The following is a 24,771-nucleotide window of genomic DNA, read 5'->3' on the forward strand; positions in this document are numbered from 1 at the left end:
TACACACGATCGGACTTTGCTCCATTGGACTTTTGTTGCCGGAAAGTTTGTCCGTTCGCACAGCCAACAAAAGTCCGATGGAAACAGAAAAAGTTTGTCCGATGGAGCGTACACACGGTCAGATGTTGCTCCAAAACAGCTAATTTGCATGTTTGTTGTCAAAAAGTCCGATCGTGTGTATGGGCCTTTTAGAGTATTGCGATAAACTACATACATACCTTATTTTCCTTCCTGATCCACAAGTGGCCAGCCCCAGTAAATCTCATTAAATTAAATTAGTTTAAATTAAATGAACGGGTTTATACAACTAAATAACTAATGATAAATAAATATATAAATGTTAGAAATTAAATGTGAATGATTATTTATAATAGATGTTTATCATGGCATTTTGTATTCTATTATGCCTAATGGTTGCTAATGCATTGTTCATCAGTGTTCTGGCTTCCATTTCTATCATATAATATTGTAGTTATTACTATATGTACAAATCTAATTTTAGATTGATATATTTTTTTAAGGTTTTCGGCAACCATACATGATCCAATCTACTCACCAGCAATCCTGGTTGGAGCTGGCTTCCACCGGGTATCTGGCCTCAAGTGGTTTTATGATGGGTGAATGCTTTATATAATGATGCGCTATAGTGATTTATACCTTTTGATAGATCAGGTGAGCATATGCAATATATAGTGTGTGTGTGTGTGTGTGTGTGTGTGTGTGTGTGTGTGTGTGTGTGTGTGTGTGTGTGTGTGTGTGTGTATATTATATTATATATATAATATAATATACTTTTACAAATGTTATACAATTTAACAACTGATTCTTGTTTTTTGTCATTCGATTTTTGAACTGATCATAGGAGATATGTATTGTTATACTAATTATACGTTTTATACCTTTAACCTGTAACCTAGATGAAATCAGTAATGCATGCAGTACCCTGATGAAGCGTTATGCGAACATGTTGGCTGCTCCTGCATACTCGCGTATTTGATTTCACTTATCAAATTGTAATTCACGGCCACAATATGTATTTCGGCTGTACTGTTGTTTTTATCTGATATCTTTCAATAAATGTATACTTTTTATACTAATTATTTCTGTTGTTGGTGCTCACCTTAATTAAACTGACCTATTACCTCCCTCTAAAATCCCATAATTCTTCTGAGAGCAGTGTCTCTCTCCCCATACTCTTATCTAAACCAGGGACTGGGAGGAATTATTTTGTTTCTGGAAACTGTCCAACCACTTTTTTTCATATATTCTACAATTCTAATATATTTAATCTACAAATACTGAAAGTAATTGAAGTTAACAAACACAAAAAAATTAATTAGTAACTCAGTAGGCTAATTTATAGCTGGCCACACACACTTCAGTCTGATTGTACAATTTTCTTTAGATTTACAAACTACTATATGGTGTAAAAGTCTGCCTATCTTGAAATAAATTGATGAGATTGGTTACCCAGATTGTAAGAGAGCTGTAAAATTAAATCATAATGTCTGTGGCCAAACTATAAACGTTTAGGAGTCAAAAAAAACAAAGTTATTAACTTAGTTTCTTTCTATTTCAAATAAAATCTTTTAATAAAAGTTTTCAAATAAATATTAAACTGTATACTATCAAACCCTCTTTCTGTAATTAATTTTCTATACAGTGCATATGAGTAGAGCAAGCAAGGCGTATTCCTTTGTTTAAATGTGAGCTTCTAAGCAATCAGCAAGACTGTTAAGAATAGGCAGGTATATATAAAATTAATCTTAAAACTACAACTGCTGACTGGAAATACAGTGGGTATAGAAAAGAATCACCCCCTTTAAAATCACATTTTGCTGCTTTGCAGCCTGAAATGAAGACCGTTTTTGTTTTTATCCAGCTGTATTTACTCATTTTATAAAATCCAAGTTAAAGATATAACACCAAAATGTCAGGAAGAAAATAAAAATTCAAAAACAGAATCACTGAGTGGGATTAAAGGATCACCCCCTTGTGCCAGTATGTTGTTGAACCACTTTTTGCATTAATTACAGCCTTTAGTCTGTTGGGATATGTCTTTACTAACCTCGCACATCTAGACTTTGCAATATTTGCCCACTCTTCTTTCCAGAACTGCTCAAGTTCAGTTAAATTTGATGGTGACCATTTGTAGACTGCAGTCTTCAAGTTAATCCACATTCACCTTTTTTTCCTTCACCCACTGTGTGGTTATTTTTGCTGTGTGCTCTGAGTCATTGTCATGTTTTAAAGTAAACCTTCTCCCCATTGACAACTTTCTGGCAGAGGGCAGCAGATTTTCCTCAGGAATTTGATGGTATTTTGCCCCATCCATTTTTCCTTCTATCCTGACAAGTACTCCAGTCCCTGCTGCAGAAACCCCCCCCCCCACAATAGGATATGACTACCGCCATGCTTTACTGTAGGAATGGTGTTATTTGGATGGTGAACTGTATTGGATTTCCGCCAGACATATCGTTTGGTGTTGAGACTAAAATTTAATAGTTTAGCCTCATCTGACCATAGCACCTTTTTCCATGTGGCCTCAGAATCTTCAAGGTATGTTTTGGCAAAGCTCAAACAATGCACACGCATGCACACAATGACCACTCTGTCATAAATTCCTGCAACTGCTTCAGAGTTCCTGTAGGCCTCTTGGTAGCCCCTCTAGAGCCAGTTTCCTCCTGGCTCTTTCATTCAGTTTGGAGCGATGTCCTGATCCAGGGAGGATCTGTGTTGTATCAAATGCCTTCCACTTCTTAATAATAGACTTCACTGTGCATTTATAAAGCCTTTGAAATGTTTTTGTATCCATCTCCTGACTTGTGCCTGTCCACAGCTTTATCCCGAAGATCCCAGTAACAGTGCCTTGCCATACCTAGTTTATTGTTTGCTTCAGTTGCACTACCAGGGACTGAAATGCTCCAGAAAAGCTCTTTTCGTGCTGAGCTAATCAAAATGACCACAGCTGATCACAGTTGAAAGTCAAATGGCTTTGGGTGCCATTGAGAATGTGATTAGCTACAACGGATTACGATTACAAGTCATTTTTAGGAGAGGGGTGATCCTTTTACCAACTCAGTGATTATGTTAGAGTGCCTTCTTCTTTAACAATGCAAGTCTGATGCCAGGACTGCTGTCTTCAACTGAGCCCATCTCTTCTCTGTGGCTACTTAGGAGCTCCATCAAGACCATCCAGTGTTAGTACATCCATATGTTCTGACTCTTGCATTTCCTGCACTATTCTCTGTTCCTGCATTTAGAGTTTCCAAAACCCCTTAGTAAGGTCAGGTAGTTATCTGCCGCTCATTAAACAATGCACATGAGCCTTCCTGACAGAAAAGTTCTACATAAAGAGAGATTGTGTTTATCTGTGAAATAGAGTGGGGCAGCTGAGAAGTGCTGGGGACAGGGCATGGCAAAACACAAAAAGTAGTGAAGGATTAAGCTGACAGTGAGTTCAAGGCCATGGAGAGGTTAATTCAAAGTAATTTTTTTGGATGCTACAGTATTAAACCACTTAGAAAATTTAACAGAAAGTGAAAACAAAAAATATATAATAGTGTGTATATATATAATATATATGGGGCATGGCTACATGGCGACTGTATGCTGAGGCTGGGATGGTGATCTGACATTTTGTGAACTAAGCAATGGTGAGATCGCAACACAGAGCCCCCCGGCATGTCTTGTACTATGTAAAAAAAAAAAAAGGCTGGTTTTAACTGTATTTGATGTATGTGCACTATATATTTTAAATAGATCAACACCTTAAAAAATTTTACACTATTGGAGGCTCTGTTTCTCCCTCTACTTTCTACAGCAGCTGTTTAATCCTTGAGCTTTATTGCCAAACACGAAAACAGGAGTTGATCTCCCAATTATCACTTTGGTGGAGGAATTGGTGTCATCATATATACACTTGTATATTTTTTTTGTACATATTTACAAGATTTTTTTCACGGTTCATTTAACCACTTGCTGCCCGCCCACCATCAAATGAAGGCGGGGTGGTGCGGCTCTCAATCTGGGTGGACATCATATGACGGCGTCCAGAATGGTCACTCTCTCACACGCCCCTGGGGGCACACAGTGCGGCGATTGCGGCCGCGCCGTGTTGCTAGGACATGCCGCGACCCCGATCTCTGTAAAGAGCCGCGACAGCGGCTCTTTAACCATGTGATCGGCTATGTCCAATCACAGCCGGTCACATGTAAACACGAAGATGCAGGTAATCGGCTCTGCTTGCCTCACACTGACAGAGTGTGAGGAGAGGAGAACCGATCAGCGGGATCTCCTCACAGAGGACATCTAGTCATGTAATCAGGACACTGATAATCAGTACCCTGATTACAATAAAGCGCCCACCAGTGCCAGCAGTGTGCTCACCAGTGCCAGCAGTGAGTGCCCACCAGTGCCCACAAGTGTAAGCAATCAGTACCCATTAGTGATGCCAGTCAGTGCTGGCTATCACTGCTGCCCATCAATACCCAAAATAAAAAACCCAGAAGTGATTAAATACTACCAAAAGAAAGCTCTACTTGTGTGAAGAAAATTATAAAAATTTTAGATGGTTGCAGTGTAGCATGACCGCGCAATTATCATTCAAATATTGCATACACACGATCGGACATTCCGACAACGAAATCCTAGGATTTATTTCCGACGGATGTTGGCTCAAGCTTGTCTTGCATACACACAGTCGTACAAATGTTGTTAGAAATTCCGATCGCTAAGAACGCGCTGACATACAACACGTATGACGGCACTATAAAGAGGTAGTTCAATAGCCAGTGCGCCACCCTTTGGGCTCCTTCTGCTAATCTCGTATTAGTAGAAGTTTGGTGAGAGAGGAGTCGCGCTTTTCAGCCTCATGCTTTTCAGATCGTTACTGCTCTTCAGTTTGTGCTTGTGGGTTCGTATCTGGTTTTCAGTGCGTGTAGTCAGTTTGCATCTGTTTTTCAGTGAGTGCTATTTATAGTACGTATTTGATTTTCAGTGCGTTCTTGTCTGCTCGTTTCTGAATTTCACCTCGCTCTTCTCAGGCCTTTCTGATTTTCAGTGCGTTCTGTTAGTTCGTTCTGACCAGCCGACCGTTTTTAAGCCATGTTGCGGGTACGTACTCATCGTAGAGTTCGTGCTGTGCAGGGGCTTGGTGTTGGGGTTTTTACTTTCACCCAAGCCCAGTCCATGAACAGGGCGAGGAGGAGTTCATGGACGAAGAATTGGTTGCTCCAGCGTGACCAATTTTCTCACATGCCTTTGTTGCAGGAGATCCGTGAGAATAATCCTGATGACTTCAGGAATTATCTCAGGATGATGGACCCCGTTTTTCATCATCTGTTGGCTTTGCTGTTCCCTTATATTACCAAGCAGGACACCTGCATGCAGCAAGCCATCACTCCCGAGCAGAGCGGTACTTAGCATTAGGGAGAAGTCTGCAGGACATCAAGTTCTCGACAGGCATCTCCCCCCAAGCTCTGGGGATCATTATTCCAGACACCTGTTCTGCCATCATTCAGGTCCTGCAGAAGGACTATATTAAGGTAAGTTTTCTCCTTTTAACATCGCATTCTATGTATTCAATGTTTGCTAATGTATTGTATTTCTTTCATCATTCCCTAATTACCATGATTGTAATATGCTGTGAATGTCCTCTTTGTCCTCATGCATGCTGGGAGTTTTTAATGCTCCATTTTTGTTCTTTATGCATATTTGCCTTCACTAACTTCCCCAGCATGCTATCCTGGGCGCATATACACCTAGCCTAGTCACTTAACAATGTATTTTGTCAGCTCCATAGTAGTGCTTTACCCTAAACACCCCCTAAAATATGTACAATTGTTATTTGTGTACTTAAATTCAGGCAGAGTGCCAGAGGCTTTTTTTTAGGGTCACAAAATCATTTGGAACCCTCCCTCCCCCTCAACCGCTAAATCTACCAATACCAATACTCTATCTGCTGACTTTGCCAAACCCATACACACTATACCTAACTCTTTTGTGTTCATATTTATGGATGAATTCACCAAAGCATGTAGTGAAAGGGCCTGCCTGAATACTTTCAAATGGTACTGTTTCAAGTTTTGTTCTCCTATTATCTTGATAGGTAATTGCAGAATGTAAAAATGTGCTTCAATTTGGACAGTGTGTTTTCATATTTTTGAATTATGACACTTCTTACCTGTCCAGTGGGCTGCCACTAGTGTAAGTAAAGGAGGGGCTAGCCAAAGTAACACACATTATTTATGCATTCAGCTCTCAATGAAGTGGAGAGGGTTACCTGTCCAAAATATCCCCCCCCCAAAATTTTTACAATGGGCCATCAGAGGGGGTGAGGAATCTGATAAGTGCCGTTCCCCATGAGGACCCTCACCCCGGACCAGAGGGTTTTTAACTACTGGCTGGCCAGAGCCAGGAGAGTGGTGGAGAATGCTTTTGGGATAATGGCCAGCCAGTTCCGCCTATTTCTTATGCCAATCAACATGGCGGAATATAAACTTAACCATATAATCCTTGCATGATGCATTCTCCAACTTTTTAAGGAGAAATTCTATGAACTATGTGGCCTCAGTTGGGCCTGAGGCCAGATTTCAAGACCAAACCCTGACGGTGCTTGAAGCTGGCCATCCTGGCTTGCCCTCTCAAAGCGCCCGTGAGGTCTGTCTAAAATATATGGAGTACTTTGTGGGTAAGGGGGCCATTGATATGCCAGAAAATGTTTAAGAAACCTTTTTAAATAAATTTGTAATTTAAAATGAAATAATATTTCCTTTTGATTTACTGCTTTTGTTTCTTTTAGCTGTCTCTTAGGTTATCCAATGTGTTGTTGTTGTTTTTTTTTTTTTTATGCCCATTTTCTTCAATAGTGCAAATGTAATTTCTTTGATACATGAGGTGACAATCTCTTCTTCAGCTAACTATTATGTTGTGGGTCTGCTACACACACACCTTGTTTTTGTTGTTAATGTATGTAATGCATTAATGCCTAAAATATTCATCATTTTCCTGCACCATGAATTTATTTTTTGGAGTTACGAAAATGGCCTGATTGATGCAAATTTTTTTTTTTTTCCAATAATTTTCTTTTATTAAAAAGCATTTACAGAAATCTTAAACATCAGTTAAACAATAAAGAATTATAAAGCTGTATAATACTGTTGCATAGAAAAACAGTCACTCCAACATTGGATTATTCGTGGTGGGGGATTAGGACCCGACCTATTTTTCCATATGGATTAAGGAATGGCAGAGAACAATAACTCAAAGGAGAGTCCAACATGTGTTTGGTTGATGTTTGCAGATATTGTGTTGTAGAGGAGGGACTTGACAGGTATGAGGTATGGTTAGTATGTAACTCCAATTGAGTTTGGGTATGGTCAGTGGATGAAGGGGATAGCTATACGTTTGTCCTGTGCCTGGTCCCTGAGGTGGGTGATTTGTGTCTCTGTGAAGTGGGAAGGTTATGCGATTAAATGGGTATCGAGATGGGATACTTGAAGGGGGGGAGGGGGCAGAGAGGAGGGGGGACTGAGGGGCGAGGGGAGGAGGGGGGTAGGGGGGTGGAAAGGGGGAATGGGACGTCTCTGACTTCCCTCGGCTGTTGTCGTTCGGATGTGGAGGTTCTGGGTGAGAGTGAGATGGTTTTTGGAAGGTGGCGGCTTGTTAAGGGGAGAATTATTGAAGAAAGGGTTGAGTATAGGGGGATTGGAGTATAGGGGGATTGGGTTACAAGTTGTGCTGAGTGAATGCTATCACAATTAGGATCACTCTTTTTAAGAGGGTGGGTTCAGAGTGTTTGTGTATTCAGGTGTTGTTTGGTAGTGCGACCAACAGGCCCATTTTTTGCTGAATTTTGTTGGAGTGTCTCGTGCAATGTGAATGAGTTTTTTTCCATTTCAGCGACTTTGCGGATTCTGGTAAACCATTCTTTGAGTGTGGGTGTCTGCGTTTAGTTCCAGTGTAGGGGGGTACATTGTTTTGCTGCATTAATCATGTGCATTGTTAGAGATTTGTGGTAAGAATTATGTGGTAAGGGCGAGTGATGAAGAAGGAATTGGGCTGGGGTGAGATCTAGATTGTATGAGGTAACTTGGGAGGTGATGGGACAGACTTCTGACCAAAAAGTTTGCAGGGGGGCGTGCATGACCACCAAACATAGAGCAAGGTACCCCTATCCTGGTGACACCTCCAACAGGTCTCTGGGATATTGAGATTACATTTATGTAGTACAGGGGTGCTGTACCACCTGGCTTGAATTTTGTATCCATTTTCCTGGGTGGTAACGTTGGTTGACCCTTTGTGTATGTTTAGAAATATTTGTTTCTAGTTCTCTTCTGAGAGTGAGATGGAGAAGTCTGTCTCCCATTTTTTGCAGGCTAAACTCTCATTGTCCTTTAGATCGGTGAAGATGTTGTGAATATAGGAGATGAGGTGGGATTGGGGTGTCTTCTGAGTGCATAGTAATTCGAAGGGGGTGAGTTGTCTTGAACATTGCCTGTCTTTGTCTAGAGTTTTAAGGTAGTGGGCAATCAATAGGTATGCCCAGGGGGGGGATAAGTGCCTTCTCTAGCTGGGTGTAAATTTGAACTGCGGATAGAAGTTTACCCTGGTGGAAGAATTGATGGGCCCTGATTTTGTCTTGTGACCAGTTGTCAGTGAGGTAGAGGTGGTGCATTCCTGGTGGGAAGTCGGGATTTAATTTTATTGGTGTCAGTGGGCCAGGGGTAGAGGAAATGGAGGTACGGTTACACGTCTGGTGGAAACAGTGTATGGTAGGTCCTATTAATGGATGGAGGCGGATTTCTGGAGGGATGTGGAGTGGGGAGATCCATGGGAGTGAGTTCAGGGGCAGGTTTGTGAAGGAGGCTTCCAAGGAAACCCAATCTTTGGGTGGGCGTGGACATTCCAGTCCACTATCCTGGTGAGGTGGGTAGCAGTGTGGTAGTTTAGGAGGTTCGGGAGGCCAATACCTCCAAGGTTTTTCAGACGGGTAAGTTGATTGAAGTTGATTCTGTGTTTGCGATCACCCCAGAGGAATCTGGAACAGATCTTTCTGTATGTTTTGAAGAAGGAAGGTGGGATTTGTATGGGGATCATCTGCAGTATGTATAAAAGCCTTGGTAGGGCGCTCATCTTCAGAATTCCAATTTTTGAGGTCAGAGGTTAGTTTGTTTTAGAAGGGGGAGATGGTTCTTTACATATAGATCTGAGAGTTTGGATGGGATCTGGATGCCTAAGTATGTGATTGAGTCGTACTTCAACTGAAAAGGGAAATTCTCTTTGCACTGGTCTACTAGGTTTTGAGGTAGCAATATATTAAGGGCAAAGGATTTTGTGAAATTAATTTTAAGGTTGGAAATGAGTTGGAAGTATTTAAATTCTGATAGTAATATTGGTAGTGTAGTCAATGGCTTTGTGAGGAATAACAGTATGTCGTCTGCAAATGCGCCATACTTAAACGCCTTCTTATACTCCTTCTTGGGTGATCGGATTCCCTGTATGTCAGGGTTAAATCTCAGTTTGCGGAGGAATGGTTCAAGGGTAAGTACGAAAAGAACAGGGGATAGTGGGCAGCCCTGTCTCGTTCCGTTGCGTATGGGGAAGGCATTTAACAGAGTGTTGTTGACCCTTACTTTAGCTGATGGGCCTGCGTATAACGAAAGGATCAGGCCAGACATATGTGGGCCTATGCCTATGGCTTGCAGGACCACTGACATGACACTCTGTCAAATGCCTTCTCCGCATCTAGAGACAGGAAGAAGCCTTTTTGATTTGTTTGGGTTATCAGATGGTGTAAATTGATAGCTTTAATGGTGTTATCCCTGGCTTCGCGTCCAGGGATAAATCCTGCTTGGTCTTGGGAGATGATGGAGGGAAGGGGTGGCAAGAGTCTGTTTGTTAATATTTTGGAAAATAGCTTGATTTCCACATTTAACAGTGAGATCGGCCTGTAATTACCTGTTTGTGTGGGATCCTTTTAAGGCAGTTCCGTAAGAGTTCGTTCTTCCGTGAGGTGCCCTATGGGTCAAATGGGAGTTCTAGTCGTTTCTGCTGTTGAGATTTTGTGCGGGAGACCACAGAGTCTTTTGGGGATGCGGATCATCATACTGCTTGCGTGGTATAAGTAAAAACTGCACTGTCTCATGTTGTACGTGGTAAAGGTTAGTTGAGATGCGTGTCTCAGGCCCTGGTAAAGTTAGCTAAAGTGTACTCCTTCAAGTGAAAAGTGCAAGGTGTAGAATTTGTAGAGAAGAGAAAGACGGCTGATAGGTTTAGTAGTGGTGTTTGTTTCTTCACGCGTTGCGGGGTAAGCAGACTTGGGTTGCATTGACTATGTCTCTAGCTGACCGGTTGGTGGAAGGAGAGGGAAAAGGATGGATGGGTGGATGTCGGCCTGGTGTTATAGTCAGCGAGGATTAGAAGGAAATTTTTCTGGCTTGTGAGACGCCAACAGATCAGGGCATCTCAGACAGGCACTAGAATTAGAAGCCTTGCAGTGCTAACACGAGTGGTGAGGAACAAAACCTGGAATTTAAGTCTGAGTCATAGATAAAAAGAAAGAGTATTGCATTTACCTGTCTAGGTGATGCGGGCCCTGCGGTGAGCTGGAGAGGCTGTAGGACTACCGTTCTGTGGTACTCCTGGGTCTCTTAGAGGGGAGCGAGGAGGTAGAGGGTGAGGGCGGTGGCGACCAATGCTGAAATTGCCCGCCTCAGAAATGCCTTCCAGGATGTGGCTCTTTTGAGTGAGGATAGGTGGAAATCGCTGTACCAATCTGGCAGATTGACTAGTGGGATATCCAGGGTTGTGCAGAAGTGGTCCAAATCTTCAGGCACCCTAAGGTTTGCTGTATGGCCTTGATGTGAAGCAGAAAGACTGAAAGGGAACTTCCATTGATATATTATGGACCTGGCTCTCAGGATGTCCAGTAAAGGCCGCCGTTCCCATCTGCATTGTAGGGTGATGTTAGATAGATCTTGGTAAATCTTTATTACTGTTCTTTGGAAAGACAGTTGATTGTGATTTCTTGCTTTGCGGAGGATTTCTTCCTTTAATGGGAAATCCATGAGACAACAGACCGTGTCTCTGGGAGGGTCTGTGTCTCTCCCCCTCGGGTGCAGCAGCGCTCTGTGAATTCGCTCAAAGGCGATCGGTGTGTCTGGGGATCTTTCTAGTAGGTCATTAAAGATGTTAGTGACCGTTTGGGAGAGCTGGCTGGGGTCGATCAATTCTGGGACTCCTCTTACCCGAAGATTGCGGCGTCTTCCACGATTGTTCAGCTCCTCCATGTGAAGATTGATATCCCTAAGATGAATGGCGTGGGACTCTGTTATCTGTTGCACATGGCACAAGGATGAGTCATTGCGCGCCTGAGTGATTTCTACCTCTTCCACTCTGAGGGACATGGCTTGTATGTCAGATCTCATATCTGAAATGGCTGCCATGAATGTGCTCTTTATGTCTGCAGCAATTCTGCAGAGGTCGTCTAGATTTACAGCAGGGGAATGTCTCTGTTTGTGGCTCCGATCGAGCTCTGAGCTCTGAAGCAGTGGGGGCTGTCACTCGGGGAGCGGGACCTCGTGGACAGGAGCTCCAGATTTACACGTCCATCTTGGAATGGCACCAGACCATGCCCCCTCCGATTGATGCAAATTATCAAGCACTGTGGGTGTTATTTACTAAGGTAAAATCCACTTTGCACTGCAAGTGCACTGCGAAAGTGCACTTGAAAGTGCATTGAAAATGCACTTGTAGTGAAAGTGGATTTCCCTTTAGTAAAAAACCCCCATTGTCACCGTAAACAACAACGTAAGCAAAAAAACTGCTATTGAGCATTGAAAGAAGCCACACATTGTTGAGTAGAAACATTTTTACACTGTGCACATTCACATATGATATCCCGTGATGGCAGAGAGCACATGTTGACACACTGTGTGCATCTTAAAAATTTGGCTTTAAAAATTTTGGAGAAAAGTTAGAAAAGTAGAAACAATTTGATAAATGTTGGTGTGTTTTCGATTCTGCCTAAAACATCAATAATGTTTTTGAGTCTTTTTTCAACATCATTGATGTCTTCCTTGATCTTCTGTAAATCCCGATTGCACACCATAAACTCCCCGATGAGGATGTGTGCACTTGCACTTGTGAAATGTGTTTCTTCTTCCACAACATCCACATCACATAAAATTAAAAAACACACCATGTATTATAAATATGCAGGCATCCATCTATTACCTGAAGCTGTGGTCTCAGACACTCACCTGTTGTGGTCACTATTTCGCCCACTTCGTAAACCTTTCCTTCCTCCACATTCTGAGGTTGTTGTTTCGGGATTTCCCCTTCTTTAGGAGGTGGGGGTTCCTGGTGACCTCAGACGTCCCAAGTCTTTTCTCCCCTATGCGAAAAAAATAAAGGTATACTTAGCACACAGATATTTGAGGCAAGAAATAGGAATATGAAACATTGCTTGGAAGTGTCGTACAATTGTCTGTTTTGGCAGAGTTCAAAGCTGAAGACATGATTTTTTTTCCCTTTCCAAAGCTGGAATAATTCCCTTTTTTGGTAAAGTATCACACATGTAGACACCCCTAGAATCCACTGGAGCACCTGTGTGGGATACCCTAAAAAGTTTGTTCTGGTGTCCCACACTAGTGCTCCTGCGTCCAGATGTGTAAACAGCTGCTGAGTGTCCTCTCCTTACACTGAATCAAGTTTGCATTTCATTCTAGTTACAAACCCATCTAGACAACAATGTACTAAACTTCTTTTAATACAAATAGGCATGACCAAATGTAGTTAACCTGCATCTGCCAAAATCATTGTATTAGTGAGCGAACGAACAATGTTTACTACGAGCGATTACTGTGCCCACGAACCTGAAACTTGCCATTTTACACTTTACAACAGTAAAGAAAAGCATGGAGCAGCACGAATAAAATAATAATAGGAACACATGACAAAATGCTTACTTTTTTGCAGCACTCTCTTGATTCTTCTATACTGATCCTGCTCCCTCAATTTGAGGTCTGACCATTGTTTCCTCAGTTGATCCTTCGATCGCCGTACCACAAAATTCTTCTGCAGACTTTTCACAACTTTAGTCCTGATCTTGGCCTTTCTCACATTTGGGTTTGGGTAAGGTTCATGCTTCCCGTCATAGTCGGCCCTCTTCAAGATGTCCACCATCTCTACAAAGGACATATTAGAGGCCTTAAATCTCCTCCGGGATCGGGACGTTCGTGGCTCCGGGCTTTCGTCGTTGCTGCTTGTAACAAGGGGTTAAATTCTGTGTTACATTTATTCATAGATTCATTTATATATTTACCCTTTTAGATATGTGGTCAGTAAATGCAATGATTAAAACACACAAAACAAAGAATGTAATAAAAGAGATTTACTTAGCTTCGATTAAAGATGTATTACAGATGTTACAATACAGGATAAATTCAGCATTCAATCCAGGGAACCCCTCAACTTCTGAATATTCAGATAGTTCTGGAAGCCAACAGCCTGTCCAAGATCTAGGACCTCTTACGTCCTCAGCGAAGTTCACCGGCCTGCTCTATTGTCTGACCTTTTAAAGGCTAGATGGAAGGCGCAAAAAAGCTGGTTTTATCTGGTACTAACAAAGCCTATCCCAAGACAATGTGACCATCTGTGAATGACCATCTGTGAGCTCAGAAACATACATTATACATATATATATATATATATATATATATATATATATATATATATATATATATATATATATATGCAATCACCTTAAAACTATTACTAAGTTTCTTGTAATTCAATAACTAAAGTTATATATGAATATAGACCCATACTACATTCCACCCCTTGACTTACAAGATTCTTAGTTTAGTTTATAATACTCAAGATTACTTATAGATATATCAAGATGTTCTACTCAAGGTAGTCCTTTCGCTTGTACTCCAATATAAACATTTCTGACTTCATTAATTTCATCCTTCACATTTCCAGTATTATGAGTATGTATGCGAAACACTCCTCATTATTAAATATGGTCCCATATATCCCACCCCTTGGGTATTTTCCACATGTAAATCAATGTATAACAGTTTTATATCCCTCCACACCTCGTCTTATTTATCTAAAGTTCTCTTGACCCACTTTCTCTGTCTGATTTACCTGTCCAGGAAATCTCATTCTGCTATGTTAGGGCTGAAAAATATAAAAAATGTCCAGGCTTATAAAAACAACTATATGTTGGACTAACAGAATAACACCAAACTTCCTTTTGAAAGTACAGGCATGAGCATCAAACTTTCTTTCCAAGAGTTTAAACGCATAGATACTTGTCAAAGTCCTCCATATCTGGTGATGGACAGCAGAGTCTTAGACATCCAGTTACCAGATCGCAGCTGCAGCATAGCACTTGCAACACTGTAGAACTGAAAGAACTGTAGAATACAAAGTCCATATCCTTCGGACTATTGCAGCTCACAAGTCATAGACGTGCAGGCACATAACCACATAGTAGCTGGAACTTCTACAGACAGTTCAGGCACATGACCATCAGAGCAGATAAAACAGTTCAAATACTTCACCATCAGATTCAGGTACTTAACCATGATAGCGGATGGAACCGTTCAGGTACTTGACCCTCAGAACAGGTGGAACTTGCACCAACAGTTCAGCTGCTGATCATTGGTAAAGACTTTATAGACCGTTTCTGCTATCAAAAGTGTTTGTCTTCTTTCTCCAATATGCTTCTAGTTGACATCATGGCAGGTGTGTTACCAAATATGTCAGTCCAACATTCCTTAATTAACAACAATGCCCATATAGCCCATTATAGATTTCTGAACAGGCAAATCGATAATCATTAGTGACCTGGTCTTAACACTGAAAAACTCAGCTTTCTACATTAAAGGTGAAATATTATTACAGCTATCTTACTCATCCCCCACCTGAACTATACACTACTCTGTCTCAAATTATAGGCCCAACTTTAAACTACTTCATGTGTGTTTCCTCTATGCACTTTGATCTCCTTCCACACTCTAAAGACATTCTGGCAAGCTAACTGGCTCTTGTCTACACTGATCCCAATATGTGCATCTAATATGCCCATGCATATGTGTCACTGTATTCTACATGCCAGTCCCACCCCAAGCAATCAAGGAGAATTGAGGAAAACAAAACCTGAGAACCTATTTTATAACTCTTTTTCTTTACCAAGAAAATTTTATGAAAACTCAATCAGGTGTATAGAACAGGGTGGTCAAAGAATCACTGAGTGTCAGATATAACTGACCATATATATAACACTAGAACACCTCATGTTGAAAGACTTAAAAATTGTGTTCAGTGCAATAATATTAACCTAAATGTACAGTTATAAGTAGACATAAGTACTTTTTTTTTTCCTTGGAAAACAAAATGATTACTTTAAATTTAAACTGTCAATCATGCAGAAAAATGTACTTTATATGTAAAACCCCAGGCACACTCCCACAGTGGTACCAAAATAATTATGGCAGAATATACAGAAGTAGATGCCGCCATAATTTAGCTTACATATACACAGAAAAGAACAACATGTAAATGTTTGGGTATTCTTACACCCTTCAAACCATTACAAGTATTATATAATTCCAGATATCAAAACAAACTTGCTGTCAATATTCAAACATTATTTGTTCTATATCATTTTATAATCAACTCAATCAGAGGAAACCCTTATAAATCTATTATGCAGCATCGAGAGTATTAGCTGCTCTGGTTTACAATCAGTTCCAATGAAAACTTTCAGTACATTTGCATATTGCATAAAAATAACAACAAAAACAACATAAATGATTCAGTTTGACTGTAATCTTCATCTTTAGTTCTTGGACATCAAACCATATCAGACAGGTGGATTGATGCTGTTTAATATTGTCTAGGAACTAAACAAAACAAAAAGGTTATTTAGTGTGATGTTATTACAGCTCCTTCCTAGAAAGGAACAAATAGTTAGCAACAAACCCATTTAACCAACACTTTCCACAAACAACAAAACATATGGCCATTATTTCTGCTATTCATGAGTGCACTTTTATTACCCTTATTAATTGAGCTCATATTACTTAATTAATTATCACCACGTGGATTTTCATTAAAGGACGTCCATTCAAAGTTGTCATTAACCATGGTTGAAATAATTCACAAGAACATTATATGGTGTTCATTACATTTGTGCACAAACATTATACATCACCAAACTCATATTGATGTTTCTATTGCAACCTCTTGTTCAATACCATACAGATCTACGAAACTTCTAGGAATAGATCTGGTTCCTTCTGTATTAACGAAAAAAAACATTAGTGTTGTATCCTAGAACATGATACTATTACATTCACCAATAGAATTATAATAATCATGACTGCTATTCAGGATTTTAAAGGGTGTTAAAGCGGGGGTTCACCCACACCGTCAAAAAAAAAATATTAAAAGCCAGCAGCTACAAATACTGCAGCTGCTGACTTTTAATACATGGCCACTTACCTGTCCCAGGGTCCAGCGATGTCGGCAGGGGACGCAGAGAACCCACTCGGTTCTCGCCAGCTGCCGCCGCTATCCTAGGTGAGGGAATCAGGAAGTGAAGCATTGCGGCTTCACTTCCCAGTTCCCTACTGCGCATGCGCGAGTCGTGCTGCGCGTCCCAAATGGTCCCCGCTCTCTCCTGGGAGCTGTGTGTTCCCAGGAGACAGCGCGGTGGGGACGGGAAGAGGCGTAGACTGCCATGGGAGTCTATGCCGGAAGTGGGTGCAAATACCTGTCTTAGACAGGTATCTGCACCCCCCTCCCCCCTGAAAGGTGCCAAATGTGACACCGGAGGGGGGGAGGGTTCCGAAAAGCGGAAGTTCCATTTTTGTGTGGAACTCCGCTTTAACATCAATCAACCATTTACTTTCTTTGTTTCAAATAATCCTAGATTTTAACAAAACTAACAATTTCAACTAGGATGTTATTTTTTCAACATGATTAGACATTTCTCAGATGTTCAGCACTGTCCTGCTTTTCACAGGCACAAGCTTTTTTAAGGGGGGGGGGTTAAGGGGGAATCTCCCTCTCTTAAGGGATCGTCTCATTCAAGTAGACTCTCACAAATACAGTCTACAGCTGCAGCTCTTCTTTTCACAAAATGCTGGACTATTGTCCATTGTCCGGGGGGAATACTACAAGCTGCAGCCATTCCTGCTAACTACTGATCTTTTCTGTTAAACATACAAAAACTCACTTAAACATCAGTAGCCAAATGCATTTTTACATATCATCCATACAACAACTTTTCCTCACCAATAGCTAGCTAAACAACCAACAAAAGAGCTCAACATTTAAACTCAACACATATATTACTGCAGTAATCACAATCTAAGCATCAACACAGGTCATATTTTTCCTTTTCCTACTTGTTTTCTGCTCATCGTTTTCAAACCTTAAAGAACAATTATGTGAGCACCAGCGAAAGGGCCACTCGTCCACCTAACGCGGTCATCAGCTCATCTGTTCTATATCTCAAAAAATCTAAAACTTGCCGGGGGCTCGCTAAGCACACAATGAGTGGAAACATTCGACCATCTACCCCCTTTTTGTCTCAGTGCCTGCAAAAATATCCATCCTAATATAGATGCAGCTTTCTGTTCCGATTTTGAATATCGAAACAAATCAAGATTCAGGAGACAGTGGCGGGGGTCTTCCACTTTAAATGCATCCTGATACTTGATCAATTCACGAGCCAGAGTAGACCAGCGTCTAGAATCTGCCCACTCTGAGATGGGGCTCTTTCGACTGTCTCCCCCCTTCGCTTTTTTTATCCAGTTAAACATCCTCCCTCTTCACTACGTGTACAACCACTATAACGCCACCAAAGCAAAGCTAACAACAAACCTGCTATCACAGTGCACTAATAATACAGTTTCCCAATTGTCAAAAAACATTACAATTTACAACAGTATTACTAAAATTAATCACTGCACTTCAAACCAGCACTGAAAGGGTTAAATATCCTGCTCACAGCGCCATTATGTACCAAGGGGTTAAATTCTGTGTTACATTTATTCATAGATTCATTTATATATTTACCCTTTTAGATATGTGGTCAGTAAATGCAATGATTAAAACACACAAAACAAAGAACGTAATAAAAGAGATTTACTTAGCTTCGATTAAAGATGTATTACAGATGTTACAATACAGGATAAATTCAGCATTCAATCCAGGGAACCCCTCAACTTCTGAATATTCAGATAGTTCTGGAAGCCGACAGCCTGTTCAAGATCTAGGACCTCTTACGTCCTCAGCGAAGTTCACCGGCCTGCTCTATTGTCTGACCTTTTAAAGGCTAGATGGAAGGCGCGAAAAAGCTGGTTTTATCTGGTACTAACAAAGCCTATCCCAAGACAATGTGACCATCTGTGAATGACCGTCTGTGAGCTCAGAAACATACATTATACATATATAGAAATATATATATATATATATATATATATATATATATATATATATATATATATATATATATATATATATATATATATATATATAAGCAATCGCCTTAAAACTATTACTAAGTTTCTTGTAATTCAATAACTAAAGTTTTATATATGAATATAGACCCATACTACACTGCTGCTGTCTTCATGCACCTGTTGTCACTCCGCCATGTGCTCTCCCACTGCGCAGAAAGACAAGGGGTGGGGAATATACTAGATAGAAGGTCAGGGATGGGCGGAGTTTCACGCATGCGGAGTGCATACTAGGAATGCTATTTTTTTGTTTTTTTTGTTTTTTTAACCAGGGTTTACAACCACTTTAAAGACATTTATTTGATTGTATTTTTTTTTTCTTTACATGTTTATTGTTTGAATGCATGAGCGCTACTGTGGAATATTTTATATATATATGTATATATATGTGTATGTATGTATATATATATTTATATATACATACATATACACACACACACTATTATATATTTATGTTTTCACTTTATGTTATGTTTTTGTGATTTAAGTAGCAGCACTATTATCTGATATTTTGCATTTGAAGCGCAGTGCACTTGTATTTAATCACTTAGAAAATTAGTTGCATTTGGTGGCTGTACTACTATATTTCCCGGTCCATGTGCTCTTTTCCCTGTCTGCCAGTTTCATACAGAGCAGAAGGGCTGTCATCTTTGCTTTTATATATAAATATTTTTGATTTGATGGTGGATAGCACTCCACAAATGTTAGCAGCAGTACACAACTAGGACTTGCTTAAGTAGCCCTCAGTGCATACAGTGCCAAAAAGTTGCAGCACTCCAGACTTTATTTATGACTTAAATAAATACAACAGCTTACTTGGACTACAGCTGAATAACGTATAAACCAAACTAGTAGTGCAAATAACAACATTTTCAGGCTTTCATCAACTCATCCTCCGCTGAGCTCAGGTTCACACTGACAGCAGGAATGAAATCGTGCCAGTTCAGCTGATTCACATGATTTCATTCCTGCATGTCAGTCCCGACTTCGGGGGGCAATTTCAGAGGAGATGGAAATTGCACCTCGAAGTCGCCAAAAGTAGTACAGAAACTACTTTTGGGAATCGGTACAAGGCGCCGCAAATGCGGCATCGCACGATTCAGACGGTGCCATTGCCGGCAATTGCTGCCGATTTGGCATGCGATTTGACATGTCAAATCGCATGCCAAATCGCTCCAATGTGAACCAGGGCTAAAAGTCACACATCTTGCAGTAATTACAAAGTATCAATTCAATTACACCGGGCCTGGATGTCACACACTTAATTGCATTAACTATTGAGGTGTTTTTCATTCATAAGGCCCACTGACACTTTATCGCAAACGAAACTGCAGCGGTTTAGTTTGGTGGCACCACTCCATTCTGTGCTGCAGTGACATGCTGCAGGGGGCGATGTGATGCGTGTTTTACCACATCAAACAGCTCCCTTCTTTTTTTTTTTGGAACTTTATTTGAAGTGTACACTTTATTCATGTCACCATAACACACTACGCTGCTGTGCAGTAACATGCAGTGTCATCTAGTGAGGGGCAATATAAGGCAGCATGTCTGCATATCATCGCCCCTCACTGCACCGCACCTCTAGGCTGCGTGGTAGCGAGAATAGGAGACATAGAAAACAATTATACACAAAAATCCCATTTACTGCGCTAGTGTTAACAGGCCCTAACTCTCCAACAATCTCATGCTTTTAACCTTGTTGAATTATCACTATGGAGAAACAACAGCAAAAAAAAACTCATTCAGAATAGGAGAACATCATTACAAATTACCATGATCCAATATTATTTGTCATAATTTGCATGGTAATAAATCTAAGATCAGCACAGATTCTGTGGATAAAATTAAAATGAAAAATGGTAGCAGTGCAAGTCATGTAACTGTATAAAATAATATAAGTATGGGTCTGTTCCAAGAAATGTCTAGCTACTTGCAATTCCTTATTCTTATTCCTGATGGAATATTTTTGACAGGCAATGCATTCTTTTATTTTTAGGTAGTTTCACTCCCATAAAGGAGACCACATGGACACTTAATTATATATACTACATAATATGTAGTACATAAGCCATTAATATTAATCAGATACATCTTATGTGGATGGCAAACATTTTCCCTTTGATTGTGCTTGAACAGTGACAACCATTTATCCCCTAACACCCCCAGGAGGCAATATGGCCTCTGTATCATATGACCACTGTAATTAGCTCTCACAGCAGTCACTTGATCAGGAGTCTGTTCCTCTGGCTACCATTTAAAAGCCTTGACCCAGAGATGTCTATGACAGCTCAGTTAGTGTTCTGGGAGCATGAAATGAGCACACTCTAAACACACAAGCTCTTTCCACCATGGATGCATAGGTGCAGTTGCTACATGTTAAAGTCCACCTTTATTGTCGCTGCATATATGCATTACGTGGACAGCAAGAGGTTAAAGTGATTGTAAAGCTTTTGTTTTTTTTTTTTTGTTTTTTTAAATTACAAACATGTCATACTTACCTCCACTGTGCAGTTCGTTTTGCACAGAGTGGCCCCGATCATCCTCTTCTGGGGTCCCCCGGCAGCGCTATCAGCTCCTCCCCTCAGCGTATAACCCCCTAGGAGAAGTGCTCTCTCGGGGGGTTACCTTGCAGGCTAGCTCCCGAGTTCATCATTTGCATCCATAGATGCAAAATGTAGGACTTGGCCCGCCCCCCCCGCGCCTGCATAATTGGATTTGATTGACAGCAGTGGGAGCCAATGGCTGCGCTGCTATCAATCTATCCAATCAAGAGCCAAGAACCCGAGGCAGAGAGGTCCAGCGCGTATCCACTGAGGGAACGAAGGGGGTCAGGTGAGTAAAACAGGGGGCTAGGGAGCCGGTCACTGTCAGAAGTTTTTTCACCTTACTGCATAGGATGCAGTAAGGTGAAAAAACGTGGGTTTACACCCCCTTTAAGCATGGATAATTCCCAATGTTACTCCAAAGAATGTTTGTTTCTATTATGTGTTGACATGGCGGTCTGCTTTCATGACTCTGCTGGAGGTGCCCCTGATGTCAGAAGTGATGAAACACATAGGGCGGAGCCACGTGCATGCGCAGCCACGGGACGGCCATCCTAGTTGTTGGAAGCCTGGTCTATTGGCGTTCATCATGTCGGTTACATGCCTGATATCTCTGTTAAACATGTGAGTGCATCTAATTTATACTTATAAAGGGTAGTGGTTTTACAGTATTACACTATTGGAGTGCTCTCCTTTTACATTTGGCCCGGTTCCACTCTGGATCGATTGCTAAGCTGCCACTGCTTGACTGCTGGAGCTGTTTTGTGGACCATTCTAAAAGGAACCCTTCTGCCTACTTGAGATGTCTGATTGTTTTATGTAAAAATGAGCGCATGTTGACCACTCTTATCAGGGGGTCACACAATATCTGGTAAGCAATGCATGAGAGTGAAGGGTGTCACCAGGGTTTTATAAGGATTCCTTTTACATCACGGTTGTGGGATCACTGAAACAAACTTCTGGGCTTTTTTGGACTCACTTTAAAGGACTATTGAAATTTGATTGCATATGTTGTTATAACACTTGAGCGCTGCACTACTGCTTGTATTATTTATTGAGTGTATTGTATCAGGATGCACAGCAGCTTTGTACTTTTTATTCTATAGAGTATTAATGTTAAAACAACAAAAAAAAGGGTTTAATGGATTCACAAACTGCAGCTCTGAGGATAAAGACTTTGGTCTTTATTTGTTTCTATGATGGTGAACGGTTATGTTATCTTATATGACTGCACTATTAAAGTTTCTTTTTCTACAAAATTATTTGCACTGATCTTTGATTCATCATAATGCAAATTATGTTATGAATAATGTTAATTTAATTAATTAATTGTAATCGGATCATGTTGTTTTGTAATGTTCCTTAATTCTAAATTAGATTTCTTGGGTTTTTTTTATCCATAGTGAAGATTCAACAAGGTAAAGAGCATGAAATTGATAAGAGATTTATGAATGAAGGGTAATTGAATAGTTACTGCTAATAATTGTGTCATTTCCAGGTCCTTGTATACTTAAATACATATGTTGTATGATCATTGTGTCATACCTGAGGAAGGGCCCAAAACTGTTATATGTGCACATAGCTTAGAATGGATTGTATACTGCTCATCAGAATAAGCTGCAGAATTTATTGAAGTTATATATAAAGACCAGTAGCCTTTTGGCTTAAATGTATAGGGACAGGATCAACTGTTAGTAGCAGTGGTCCAAACAGGTTTGCCCTGTTCTTTTATTTATCAAGAGAGCAAAAAAAAATGCATGACACTAAGAAAACATCTGCTTGTCCAACTACCGGCTTGTCCAACTACCAGTATTTAAATTCAGGTCAGTTCCCAGCCAACAGGTTGCCCCTCTAATTTGTTCCCCCCAAACAGACAGCACATGCGCACGTTTACAGTAGTGTTTTGTTAGCACTCAGCCTTTTAACCTAGCAGGAAGCTCCCACATCAGAGAGAGTCCTGAGCATCAGGGCTCATACAGTACACAGATCAGCACACATACAGTACCATAAAGGCATGCACACAGCTGAGACTAAAGTTGGTCACACTATACACATTTCAGATGGTTCTTGAGGAACAAGCCAAAATTTGGTCAGTTAGTGGCCCTGTCGACATTCTCCACCAGATGTAGCCCACTTAAGGACTTGCCGACCAGCCGCCACAGTTATAGTGCGGCAGGGTGGCTCTATTGCACAAATCGCTGTACTGGTATGTCGCTTTGTGTAATGGCCAATGCGCATGTCCGGCGGCCGTGATGTCCACCGGCCACACGCGATCGCTCCACAGAGAGGTAGAACAGGGATCTACCAATGTAAACAAAGCAGATCCTCGTTCTGTCAGGGGAGAACAGTGTGGTCGTCTGTTCCTAGTGATTAGGAACAGCGATCTCTCAGTACTCCCAGTCAGTCCACTCCCCCCACAGTTAGAAAGCACCACCCTAGGACACACTTAACCCTTTGATCGCCCCTGCTGTTAACCCCTTCCCTGCCAGTGTCATTTATATGGTAATTAGTGAATTTTTATAGTACTGATTGCTGTATAAATGTCACTGGTCCCCAAATAGTGTCAAAAGTGTCCGATCTGTCCACCTCAGTGTCGCAGTCTCGCTAAAATTCGCTGATCACCGCCATTACTAGAAAAAAATAATAACAATACAAATGCTATAAATCTATCCCCTATTTTGTAGACTCTATAACTTTTGCGCAAACCAATCAATATACGCTTTTTGCGAATATTTTTTTTTTTTCCAAAATATGTAGGAGAATACATATTTGCCTAAACTGATGAAGACATTTGTTTTTTTTTTTTATTGGATATTTATTATAGCAAAAAGTTAAAAATATTTTTTCTTTTCAAAATTGTCGGTCTTTTTTTGTTTATACCATAAAAAATAAAAACCGCAGAGGTGATCAAATACTACCAAAAGAAAGTTCTATTTGTGGGAAAAAGAGGACATCAATCTTGTTGGGTACAACGTTGTACAACCGCGCAATTGTCAGTTAAAGCGACGTAGTGCCCTATCGCAAAAAATTGCCTGGTCGGTAAGGGGGTAAGTCCTGCCGGGGCTGAAGTGGTTAAAAAAATTTAAGGAGCCAGACAGAAAATTGATGGCCGCACAGCACCTGCAATCAGCCACCTCAACAGATTCCACCATCATTTCTGTGTAGTGTGGCTGGAGGAGCCTGCAGACTGAACAAAAAAAACTATAGGTGTATGGCTAGATTAAATTAGAACCATACCCTCCTAACCTTTACAGCCAAGGAAACTGCCATGTTAACCTCTGTTTGCTCAGCAGTTGCCATGGTGCTGCATCTGTGATCAGTTATAACACCAGCCATTCGATAGCTTGACAATTTGGTTGAAAGCACTAGCAGCTGTGACAGTTATCATTTGTGGCATGCCTTGAACGTAACTGTTCTGGGAAACTGTTAAACCAAAGGGTTTAATTCCACTTGAAGGTCTGGATATCCCACCCAAAGCTCTACAAAGTTTCTGGGATCCAGAACAGGGTCATAAATCCTAGAGCCCCTCACCATGTGTAGGTGATAAACATATATGACACAAATATACTGTTGACAATCCTGCCAGCTAGTGCCTCAAATATCCTTCCCCTCTCCCTGGACCTGTTGGAAGGAGTACAGTGAACAAGTGAGAGTCCATTAGTATTACCTATCTGGGTCCCAGG

Source organism: Aquarana catesbeiana, linkage group LG08 (genome assembly GCF_042186555.1).
Source record: "Aquarana catesbeiana isolate 2022-GZ linkage group LG08, ASM4218655v1, whole genome shotgun sequence".
Lineage (NCBI taxonomy): Eukaryota > Metazoa > Chordata > Amphibia > Anura > Ranidae > Aquarana > Aquarana catesbeiana.